The sequence below is a fragment of the Mustela erminea genome, chromosome 1 (assembly GCF_009829155.1).
Source record: "Mustela erminea isolate mMusErm1 chromosome 1, mMusErm1.Pri, whole genome shotgun sequence".
Lineage (NCBI taxonomy): Eukaryota > Metazoa > Chordata > Mammalia > Carnivora > Mustelidae > Mustela > Mustela erminea.
The window spans coordinates 80,350,726-80,363,693 of NC_045614.1; the positions used below are offsets into that span (position 1 = coordinate 80,350,726).

At 41.1% G+C, this 12,968-nt stretch overlaps 1 protein-coding gene across 1 annotated transcript in view; it reads left to right on the plus strand.

Annotated features, from left to right (window-relative positions):
- The window catches only part of NKIRAS1 (NFKB inhibitor interacting Ras like 1), a 29,707-nt gene that overhangs the window by 9,042 nt on the left and 7,697 nt on the right, over positions 1-12,968 (plus strand). The gene's annotated exons all lie outside the window — the stretch shown is intronic.

The window sequence follows — 12,968 nt, forward strand, 5'->3', positions numbered from 1 at the left end:
TGGATTCCCTGAAAGGAGACACTGAGGGATCTTTAGACCACACTTTAAAAACTGCTGGTGCATGTAAATTTTCTCAGTGATCAATAGTTTGTACTATGATTGTTTCTTTTCTTTATTTTTATTTTTCTGGAGGCTGATATTTGCTTTGTCATCTCTTTAGTTTTATTCTTTTGCTAATTCTTCCACATGTACACATGGTTCTCAGTTTTTACAAAGTAGCTACATCAAATACCTCCACCTTTGGAGATTATCCTTCCAGGAGTTAGTGATTCTCTTAGGTTAGCTTATTACACAGCTATCACTGTGGAACTTTTCTTTACCTTTCTTCCTGGGTTTGAGTTACTGTTTGTTTTTTGTTGTTGTTTGTTTGTTTGTTTGTTTGTTTTCCTTTTTTAAAAATTTATTTAGGGACACCTGGGTAGCTCAGTCAGTTAAATACCTGCCTTCGGCTCGTGTCATGATCCCAGGATCCTGGGATGAGTCCTGCATTGGGCTCCTTGCTCAGCAGGGAGCCTGCTTCTTCCTCTGCCTGCTGCTCCCCCAGCCTGGCATTCCCCCCTGTTTGTATTCTTGTTCTCTCTCTCTCTTTCTTTTTCTCTGGCAAATAAATAAAATCCTTAAAAATATATATTTATTTATTTTTTAAAAAGATTTATTTATATGAGGGGAAAGGGCAGAAGGAGAGGGAGAGAGAGAATCCCAAGCAGACTCTGCACTGAGCGTGGAGCCTGCCATGGGGCTGGATCCTGTAACCCTGAGAATATGAACTGAGCCCAAACCAAGAGTCAGCTGCTTAACCAGCTAAGCCATCCAGGAACCCCTGAGTCCTGTGTCTTAGATCTCTTTTATCTTCTTTGGGTTTACACCCTCTTGGTGGAACATATCTTACAGGACTTTTTGTCAGTTAAAGAGGTTGTACAGGAGTGGAGCATCAAGGTGATGACAGTTGTTAAAGTGCCCTCTATGCCTGCTACTACTTTGGTACTATTTTGGTACTACTATGCCAGTAGTAATCCTGGAGCTTCTGAATAGTGGTATTTTCTATTTTTCCTGTGATTTCTTGTACCTCTGTGTTAGGGTGTGTTTTCTGGATCTGAAGTCTTCATCTCTCTATGAGTATGTGATAATTTTGATGGAGGGCTTACTCAAATAGTTACCTGAAGAAATGTGCATGACACATTTTTTTTGAGCCATCATATATTTTTCTTAATCTATTTATTTGACAGACTGAGATCACAAGCAGGTAGAGAGGCAGGCAGAGAGGTGGAGGGGAAAGCAGGCTCCCTGCTGAGCAGAGAGCCCGACGCAGGGCTTGATCCCAAGACCCCAGGATCATGACCTGAGCCAAAGGCAGAGGCTTTAACCCACTGAGCCACCCAGGCACCCCAGCCTTCATGTTTGAAAATGTCTCTTACTCTCAAAATTAGAATTTTGAAGGGTATAGAATTCTAGATTGAGAATAATTTCCTTTCAGAATTTTGCAAGCATTGCTCCATTATCATCTTTTCTTTTTTTATTATAAAATTCATCAAATTCATCAACATAGAAAAGTGCATAAAACATATTAATGGCTTAATGAATAATTATAAAACAATCCTTTGTGTAATCTCCATACAGGTCAAAAAGTAGAATAGAGAGCACTCCAGTAGCTGCCATATTTCTCTCTCCAATCACAACTCAGCCTTTCCCTTAACTTTTAGTTAATCATTTCCTTTTCTTTGTAGTTTTCCCATTTATATATGTATCACTAAATGATACAGTTTACTTTTGCCTGTTACTGATTTTATGTCAGTGGAATCATTCTGTATAAATTCTTCAGTTTCTGGCTTCTTTTGCTTAACATTATATTTGTAAGATATTGTATTGTTAGTACTGATCTGTATTGTTGAAGGTAGCTATGGTTTAATTTTCATAAGGGCTTGGGGCATCTGGGTGGCTCAGATGGTTGGGCGTCTACCTTCAGCTCAGGTCATGATCTCCGGGTCTTGGGATCGAGCCCCACATCAGGCTTCCAGTTCAGTGGGGAGTCTGGTTCTGCTTCTCCCCTTGTTCCTGCTCTATTTCACTGTCTCTTTCAAATGAATAAATAAAATACTTAAAAATTTTCTTTCATAAAAGCTTATGGTATTCTATTATATGAGTATACCTCAATTTATCACTTCTCTTTTTTTAATGTATTTTTTAATTAATTTAAAAATTTTTTTTATAAACATATAATGTATTTTTATCCCCAGGGGTACAGGTCTGTGAATCGCCAGATTTACATACTTCACAGCACTCACATAGCACATACCCTCCCCAATGTCCATCATCCCACCCCCCTCTCCCGACCCCCCTCCCACCAGCAACCCTCAGTTTGTTTTGTGCGATTAAAAGTCACTTATGGTTTGTCTCCCTCCCAATCCCATCTTGTTTCATTTATTCTTTTCCTACCCCCCAAGCCCCCCACGTTTCATCTCCATTTCCTCATATCAGGGAGATCATATGATAGTTGTCCTTCTTTGATTGACTTATTTCGCTAAGCATAATACCCTCTAGTTCCATCCACGTTGTTAGCAAATGGCAAGATTTCATTTCTTTTGATGGCTGCGTAGTATTCCATTGTGTATATATACCACATCTCCTTTATCCATTCATCTGTTGATGGACTTCTAGGTTCTTTCCGTAGTTTGGCTATTGTATCACTTCTCTTTTGATGAACATTTTGATTAATTCCAGTTTGGGCTATTAGAAATAATGAACAACCTTGTACATTTAGCCCAGCTATTATATGGACAATTTCTTTTTTTTTTTTTCTTTTTAAGATTTTATTTCTTTATTTAAGAGAGAGGTGGAGAGTGCATGCACAGGTGTGTGAGGTGGGTGGGGGGATGGGGCTCAAAGAGGAAGGGAGAGGGACAAGCAGATTCTGTGCTGAGTGTGTGCAGAGCTGAACCATGGGTTTGATCTTTCAACCCTGAGATCCTGACCAGAGCCGAAATCAAGAGTCAGCTGCGTAATGGCCTGAGCCACCCAGGCGCCCCATATGTGGACAATTTCTGGGTTATATATGTAGGAGTGAAATTGCTGGTTCAGAGAGGATGAGTTTTTTCAATTTTACCAGATTCTCTTTTTGCTTCCAGTGTTGCTTTTGAGAAGCCATTATGATTCTTGATGGTTTGGATGTGGAAGCTTTTGTAGGTTCTTTTCTTTGTCCTTAGTGTTCTGCGGTTTCACAGTGGTGTATCAAATTAGTTTTCATCTGTGATAGTGGGCACTCAGTGGGCTCTTTCAATATGAAAATGGATGTTCTTCAGTTCTGAATTGTTTTCTTGAGGCTTTCCCTCTTCTGTGTTCCTGTTCTCTTTCTGGAACTTTCTTTTGAGAGGACTAGTCCTCTAATTTTTGAATTTCACTTCTGTTTTTAATCTCTCACTATTTTGTTTCACTTTCTGAGTTTTTCTCATCTTTATATTCTAGCCCTTCTCTTGAGTTTTCATTTCTTAGTACCCTGTTCTTACTTCATGGGTGCCCTATCTTATCCCTTCTAGTAAATATTTTGTAGTGTTTTGTTTTCTTTGCATAGTCTTTTCCCTTTAAGGTGCTTTTTTCTGATTTTTGGTCTCTTTTCCTCAACTATCTGGTAATCCTTGGTTATCTGTTCTTAATTAGGAATGGGAAACTGAAAAGCTAATTGAAAGCTCTAAGAGTGAAATTAGGATTTATGACTTGGAGTTTCACCGTAAGGTGATCCAGTAGAGCATTTGTTGAAGGAACCCTGGATATTAGTATGTTTAGGAATTTTCCTTTTTCACTGGCCAGGTTCTTCCGCCTAAAGGGTAAGGACCTTGCTCCAACTTGAAACCTTCAGGAAAGGATTTGGCATTCTAGATGCCATTAAGAGCATTTACGATTCATGGGAACAGGTCAAAATGTCAACATTAATAGGAGTTGGAAGAAGTTGATTCCAGCCCTCATGGATGCTTTTGAGGGGCTCAAGACCAGTGGGGGAAGTAACTTCAGATGTGGGAGAATTAGCAAGAGAACTAGAATTACAAGTGGAGCAAGCCTGAAGATGTGGCTGAATTGCTGCAATCTCATGATAAAACTTTAACAGATGAGAATTTGCTACTTATGAATGAGCAAAGAAAGTGGTTTCTTGAGATAGAATCTATTTCTGTGATAATGTTGTGAAGACTGTTGAAATAACAACAAAGGATTCAGAGTATCACATAAACTGATCTAATAAAAGCAGCATCAAGGGGGTGACTGGCTGGCTCAGTTGGAAGAGTGTGTGACTCTTGATCTGTGGGTTTGAGCCCCATATTGGGTATAGAGAGTACTAAAAAAATTAAATTTAAAAAAGGCAGCAAGGTATGAGGGGATTGACTTCAGTTTGTCTCTTCTTTTTAATTAAGCTCTCTATGCCCAGTGTGGGAGCTTGAACTCATGGACCTGAGATCAAGAGCTGCATGCCCTACCAACTGAGCCAGCCAGGTGCCCCAGATTGACTCCCAGTTTTTGAAAGAAGTTCTGCTGTGGGTTAAAATGCTATCAAAGGGGCACCTGGGTGGCTCAGTGGTTAAGCCTCTGCCTTCTGCTCAGGTTATGATCTCGGGGTCCTGGGATCGAAGCCCACATCGGGCTCTCTGCTCAGTGGGGAGCCTGCTTCCCTCTCTCTCTCTCTGCTTGCCTCTCTGCCTACTTGTGATCTCTCTCTCTCTGTCAAATAAATAAATAAAATCTTTTAAAAATGCTATCAAAGCATCACATGCTACAGAGAAATTCTTTGTGAAAGGAAGAGTCATTTGATGTGCTAGGCTTCACTGTTGTCATATTTTAAGAAAGTGCCACAGCCACCCCAGCCTTTAGCCACCACCCCAGTCAGTCAGCAGGCATCAACGTTGACGACCCTTCAGCAACAAAAATATTACAACTCCCTGAAAATTCAAGTGATGGTTAGCACTTTTTAGCAATGAATTATTTTAAAATTAAGGTATGTACTTTTTTTAGACATAATGCTGTTGCACACTTAATAGACCAGCATGAAAGGGTGGTACACGCAAAGTGATCTCCAAAGGCCAGAGGAGCCATAAGACTGGAGAAAAAGGCCAAGTCAAGCTTGACAAAAAATGGGTTATTAAAGGGACTTGCAGACAGAGATGTGTCTTGAGTAGCTACAAGTTGATCTCTGCAACCCTACCCCCCATAAGACCTGCTTTTATAGCCTTAGAGGCTGAGGAGGAAAGGCTGGGAGACCACCTGGGAAGAAATGTTTGAGAATCATAGTCCAATCTCCAGAGCTGATCAAGGACATTACACCCTAAGGATCTAGTGAAGGGTATGGTTAAACAGAAGGAATATGGTGGGGGGTACTGTGCTTAAGAAAGCTTCTGATCACAGAGTGGTCATCATGGTGGATTTGTCCAAGATGACGTTAGTTTGGTTCACACACTCCACCTCTCAAATCTGGCTCTCACAATCTCTCATGCCCACCTTTTCTGCAGTATTCCCTCAGCCATCAGAGAGTGGCACTTGTCAGTAGCTTCCTTTGCCAGACTATGTTCAAGTTGAAGGCATAAACCACAGTATGTAGATAGCAACAGGAGAAGAGACCTATGAAAAGGGGAGCAAACCACATATCTAGCATGAATCTCATTGTAAACCATCCATATATGTCTATGTTCATTGCAGGAAAGGGTCTCCTTTATCAGAACATGAGAAGCAGCAGGCTGAGGATAAAAGAATAAATGTGTAGTAGGTACTTGTCTAGGGGAGATTCTCTCCCTCTGTTGAGATGTTGTTATTGCCTTTGCCCTTTGTCAGGAGCACAGAGGTAGCCTGTGGTGCACGAGTAGGTGGGACATACCAGGCATGTTGCCCTGTGGCCAAAGAGTCAGCCTGTACATGTAAAATTAAAAGTGGTACAAACAACGATGAAGGGCGACTTAAAGCCTTTCAGTATAGGTGCTTGTCTGGAATATGTATGTGTTGACTGTTTTCGGCCCCAACTCCAGCAGGAACAATGGGGACCTCCTTAGCTCTCTCGAGCATTTCTTACTGTGGCAAGAAATGGTCACCACAGATGGTCTCAGTTGAATTTAACAAGTGTATGGTTTCTGGCAAGACTTGTCTATCCATGCAGCCATGGCATTTGTAAGAGAGCTCTGAGTTGAGCTTTAAGAATGCCATTCTTCTTTTCAGTTAGCCTGGTGGCCTCTGGACTATAGGGAAAATGAAACCACCAATGTACGTCCTCACATCATATCTAGTGTAATGTGTTTCCATATCACAGTCTATCCTTTGAGGATATCTGTACATGCCACTAAGTTGTTCTAGGGCATTGATGGCAGCATTTTGATTGGCCCTTTTACAGGGAAGGTTTTAGATGAGCCCTGGCTATAGCCACACAAGTTAGGGTGTTCTTTTTCCCTTGACTTATGGTTAGAGGGCTTATATAATCAGTTTGGCAATCTAAAACCAGTTTGATTGCGTGATGTATGTATCTTGTGATGTGTGGAGCTTTCTAGTTCTCAAATGGGAGCAGATCAGTTACTGATACTGCTAGGAAGTCAGTATAGTAAAGGGGTATGCCAGCTCCCCTCATTATGTTTCAATCCCCCTTACATTGCAATGCCCACTGCTTATAAAAGCATGCAGCCAGTTCTGAACTTTGCATGGAGGTAAGGGCCCTGCTTTTTGCTAAGGTGTCTGCCTCAGTATTCCCATAGTGTGAGACAGGCCTATGCACTGAGACATGGAAAACAGTATGGGAGGCAGCAGGGTCCTATATTCCATATATTCTTCCATAATTCTCCCCATAATGGTTTCTGTAAAACTTCCCAGTCAGCCTGAGCCCATTGGGCCCTTATAGAAAGCCTAACTATCCATGCAGAGGGTAAGGGGTCAGAGTTCATGTATACCTACCATCTAGGCAGCTCTCAGTTCAGCCCATTGGCTGCTTTTATTATCTGCAATCTCAAACTGGACAGTATCAGTCTGGAGTAGGATTATTCCTGCAGTTTAGTGACTAGGATTCCTTCTAGGAGAGCCACCCATATACCAAGCATTTTCAGGAATAGGATATGTGCCTTTTACTTGTGAGAAGTTTCCATAGGAGGCTTTTGGGGGATGGCCATTAAAGGTTTCATATTCTTCTGGCTCCAAAATACCATGTAATTCAGCTCCCAGGGGACTGTTGACAAGAACACACTCAGTTGTGGGTAAGCATGCTATCTTTGCAATGTGGGGGCTTGTGTTACGGCCAGTCTTGTGAATATATAATCTAGCCACCCTGTTATAGGCAACCCAGTCTGGACGGTTACTGGAAGAGTGGCAGTTAGGGGCTCTACTTGTTGAAGGGCCTTATAGCCCCCTATACTTACTTGTTCCGTAGGAAAATATTGGATCTTTGTTCCCTTCCAGAGTTGTGATCAGAAGTTCGGCAGGGTTAACTTTCTGTGCTGTTCCTGCCAAAATGCCCAGCTTATCCCATTTGGCATTGTTGGTCACATCTAGGGTCATGAGGACACTAGGTAAAGGCATTCCTGGGCCTGTGCTTGAGTAACTAATAGCTTCATCAAAGCCAGCTTGATGTTCTTCCTGATGCCAGTCGGCTTCCTTTTTCACCAGATGGTAGGCAATGTGCTAAATTGGGCTAAAGGCCCTATAGTACCCCGGAGATCTAGGAACCCTTGCAATTGCTTAACTGTCTGAGGGATGGGAAACTGTTGGATCTTGTCAGTCACTGAGTCTTGTCAGTTAACCTAACCAGGTAACCCCCAAAAACTTGACTACTGGCCCAGGGCCTTATACTTTTCTGTGGCTTGATGGCACATCCTTGCTTGTTCAGATGAGAGCAGAGACTGTTCAAGTAAAGACAATAACGGAAGTCTCCAAAGGTTAGCATCACATCATTGACATATGGTACCTTTTAACCATGAGTAGTGGTGGATATAAAGACAAGTCATGAGCAGGCCTACCATGACAGATAGTGGAGCTAGGCAAATATCTTTGTGGTGATGTCTGGAATACCTGTTGTCAACCATCTCATGTGACTCGGGATGCAAAGGATACTAAAGAAAGCATTGGGGGTGGGGCAGGGGAAGGCACCTGAGTGGCTCAGTCAGTTCAGCTCTTGGTTTCAGCTCAGGTCATGATCTCTGGGTGATGGGATCAAGTCCTGCATCAGGCTCTGTGCTCAGCCATGGTCTGCTTGAGATTCTCTCTCTCCCTCTCCCTTAGCTGCCCTCCCACATATGCTCATGTGCATGCGTATACCCTCTCAAATAAATTTTTTTTTTAAGATTTTATTTATTTGACATAGAGCACACAGGCAGTGAGAGGGGCAGACAGAGGGAGAGGGACAAGGAGGTTCCCTGAGCAGAGAGCCCGATGCAGAACTCAGTCCCACAACCCTGAGGTTGTGGAGGCAGACACTTAACTGACTGAGCCACCCGGGGGCGGGGGGGGAGTAAGCATTGGCTAAATCTGAAACCACATGGTAAGAGCCTACATACACCATGTACATTCTGTTCAGTGATTTGGGTAATATTAGTACAACCTTGTTTAGTTCTCTATAATCTACGGTCCTTCTCCAGATGTCATCTGGTTTCTTCACAGGCCATATAGCGCTATTATAGGGAATTTGTGCCGGGCTGATTATTTGTACTCTTGCTAATTCCCCTATAGTGGCAGGTATTTCCTTAAATCCTCCTAACAACCAGTATCGCTTTAATTTATAACCTGGGAGGGAGTAATACGGGATCCCAACTTGCATTTCCCCTTAATAGTTTTAATTAGGGGCACCTGGGTGGCTCAGTCAGTTGAGCCACTGCCTTTGCTTTGAGTCATGACCCTGGAGTTGTGGGATCGAGTCCCGCATCAGGCTCCCATCTTCACGGGGAGTCTGCTTCTTCAACCTTCTCCCCTCTCATGCTCTCTCTCTCACTCACTCTCTCTCAAATAAATAAGTAAAATCTTTTTTAAAAGATCCTTTTAGTTACTGTAAGTCAAATGTGAAATTCTCCTACAGAGCTTTGTAGTAATTTTTCCCAGAAGAATATCTATGACTAATATATCCTTCAGTATTGGAGAAACGAAAACCTCATAAGGAGCAGTTGGACTTTTATTCTCAAGCACACTGTTGTGCATTTTCCCCTTATGCTCTTCTTTTCTTAAGATTTTATTTATTAAGGCAATATCAGTGGATCATTTAAAACCGGCTTTCCCATAAATTTAGCCTTTTCGAAAAGAGAGTATTTGTAATAAGCTTCTCTGTAAGGCAACATCAGTGGATCATTTAAAACCAGCTTTCCCATAAATTTAGCCTTTTCGAAAAGAGAGTATTTGTAATAAGCTTCTCTGTAAGGCAACATCGGTGGATCATTTAAAACCAGCTTTCCCATAAATTTAGCCTTTTCGAAAAGAGAGTATTTGTAATAAGCTTCTCTGTAAGGCAACATCAGTGGATCATTTAAAGATTTTATTTATTTTTTTAAAAATTTTTATTTATTTACTTGTCAGAGAGAGCACACAAGCAGGCAGGAGGAGCAGCAGCCAGAGAGAGAAGCAGGGAGCCTGATGTGGGACTTGATCCCAGGACCCTGAGATTATGACCTGAGCTGAAGGCAGACACTTAACTGACTGAGTGACCCAGGCATCCCAAGATTTTATTTATTTGTCAGAGAGAGAGAGAGAGAAAGAGCTCATTAAGCAGGGGGAGCACCAGGCAGAGGGAGAAGCAGATTCCCCGCTGAGCAAGGAGCCAAATTTGGGGCTCCATCCCAGGACCCTGGGATCATAGACCCGAGCCAAAGGCAGATGCTTAACCAACTGAGCCACCCAGGCTTTTCCCTCCATGAGTGTTGGTGGCTGCCCTGAATGCCATTCTGAATTGCCATGAATTAGGGTACATTCTGCTCTGGTATCCACTCAGGACATGGTTTTTTGCTTATTTTATGGTGTCCAGTAAATTGTGAGCTGTACTCGGGACCTCCTGTTGCCCCCTGTTACTCTTACATGGAAGCAACCTTGGTCCCATCCCTGGTCTCTCCGGGCAAGGGGGTACCTGGCCCTGGTAAGAAATCACTTGTGGCTTAGTTTTTTTCCCAGGGGTGGATAGAGGGCAGTGGCTTAAATTGCTGAGCAGAAGTAAACTCCTTCCTTGAAACCACTAGAACAGTATTTGGTTGGCAATCTGTCTTTTCTCTGTTTATGCCCACTGCCAGCAGTTTATGCCACATTTGCTTTTGGGCTACCCTAATGGCGCCTTTGTTTTAGAGTAACCTTATTTCTAACAGCTTTGATTACATATATTACATAAAATTCTTAACCCTCAGAAACCTTAATTTCTAGTAAAAACTAAGTAAGCAATTGTGAACTCTTATACCAGCATTCTTCACTTAGCAAAACTTTAAGGTTCCAAGACACCAGGAAGATTTGGGAAGCTAATTAAAAATTTGCCTAAAACTTTTTATCTGTTCAGTCTTTGTATTACTAACAATTATGTCTAGATGACCTGTGAAAATTTCATAAGACATTAGACAAAATCAACCAACATTCTAAGTCATTTTTGCTGACAAACTGTAATAGATGAACATGAACTTAACTAGTAAATTTGATTATTGGAATCATATTTGATGTTGATAACTCTGAAGACATACCTGTTTTAATTAAACCAACAAACTTAAAACTTTAAGAAAAATTAGGTTAGATCCCATGAACTTAAAGAACATTTGGGTTAATTTTTATTATATTTGAGAATTTAAATTATGTAATGCTTAATTTTCTTTAAGCCAATTAAATAGAGGTTTCTTTTAATACAAATTTTAGCAATACCATCCAGAGGTAGAAAATACTACATAACACATACATATGGACACACATACATACAGATACAGAAACTTTATAGCTTCTGTTTTAAAATTACTGCCATGAAGTAGGTACAAAACTCACTCAAATGTTGCATCTAAATTTGTTTTTTTGGTAGATGGAATAAGGTAAGGTAAGGTAAACTGTATAGATGGCTTAAGCTTTTTCCACTTATGTTTGGAAAAAAACACTTAAGATTTATATGTCCTTTTAACAGACAGAAAACCAGATTCTAATTTTTCATCAACTTACTTTTGATATTAAAACTCATTTTAATATAAATCCATTTTAATCTTAGCCAGCTTGGTCACACATAAAATTCCTTTCCAAATATTCCTTTTCCACAGACCTTCTACAATTTTCTCCATTCTGATTTTGTCCTGTTTTTTATTCCTCTCCAGACTATCAGATCCTCTTTAGGACAAAATTATTTTTCTATTCCTCAATAAAAAAGCATCTCCATTTTTCATACCTTCTCCTACTGAAAACACATCCTACTTTCCTGGCATACAAAGATGTTTCCCATGAGTTCCATGGTTTAGCATCCCAGACTGGCTTCAAATGATGGCTGTAATCTGAGGTTGCCACATTTTATGCCCTCCAGGGCAAACAAAGCGACAGACACACTAAAGTCTCAATTTGTGCATCCTGGTTTTAGATAGTATCTACCAAATTAGGACCCAAAAGGGATGTAGATAGTCTCCTGTCCTTCCAGTTGTAATTCTTTCTCCAGCTCCTTTATTTCACTTCTGCCCCTAACCAGGCATTGATGGCGTCCTGGAGAGCCCACAGGAGCAGCCAACCCACCATTGCTTGGTGGCCTTCCTTACCCTAGTGGATCATGCAATATGATTACTAGATATTACATATTAGATATTAGATATTAGATATTAGATATTAGAGCTATTTGTAATAGCTCTAATCCATATGGCATTTTCAGAGTGTCCCCATGCAGAAATCCATAGCCATCAAGCAGACAGACTGTGCCTTCCCACATTGCTGTGGTCAGCCACTCCAGGGTTTCCCCCAAAAGAAGCTTCATTCCCTTGCCTATTCTTCAGTCTCTGGGCTCCTCCTGGCTGGTTCATCAACTGTTCTGTGAAAAGGAAGTAATAGGCAAAATGATATTCAAAGGCCAGAGGAGCCATAAGACTGAAGAAAAAGGCCAACAAGTCCAACTTGACAAAAAATGGTTTAAAGGGGCTTCTGAACAGAAGTCCCTCTTGGGCAGCTGCAAGCAAGTATATCTCTGCAACTCTACCTCCTATAAGACCTGCTTTTACCGCCCAAAGGCTGAGGAGTACAGGTTGGAAGACCACCTGGGAAGGAATGTTTGAGAATCATAGTCCAATCTCCAGAGCAGATCAAGGACATTATGCGCCAAGGGTGTGCTTAAGCGTGTGGCAAAACAGAATGGGGCAGGGAAGACTGCTCTGGAAGGCTTTAGATCACAGAGTGGTCATGGCAGATTTGTCTAAGATGGCATTAGTCTGGTTCACAGAGTAGTGTAAACTAACTTTTATATGCACTGGGAAACCAAAAAATTCAAGACTGATTATATTGTGATGCTCATTTTATTGCAGAGGTCTGGAACAGAACCAGCAAATTTCTGGGATATACCTGTATGTTTTATTGGCATAGGATGTTATTCACATGATTTTATTTCTGGATATAGCTCATATTTAAATAGGAAGATAGTTCCTGGGACTCTAGATAACCTATCTTATAAGCCTCTTCACTGTTCATTAAAATTCAGAGTGTTAATCTCCCCTTAATTTCCTTATCAACAAATGATTATTGGATACTTGCTATGTACACAGAATGGTTTGTTTCTCTCAAAGATGTGGGACTAGTTGAAGAGACAAAACTCATACAAATGCCACAAACAAAAATGCATTTTAAAAGGATCACTCAGGCCAGAAGGGAACAGAAACTAGAACATCAGTTATGAGAGGAGTTCATTCATTCATTCATTCACTCAGCAAACATTTACTAAGGCCTTTCTAGGTATGTAAGTCAATTTGCTAGTCCTCAGAGCTGTAAAGACAGATAAGCCAGTGTTGGCTCTCAGCATTGACAGTCACGTTTTTGAGGGGAAAGATAAGGAAAAATTGAAG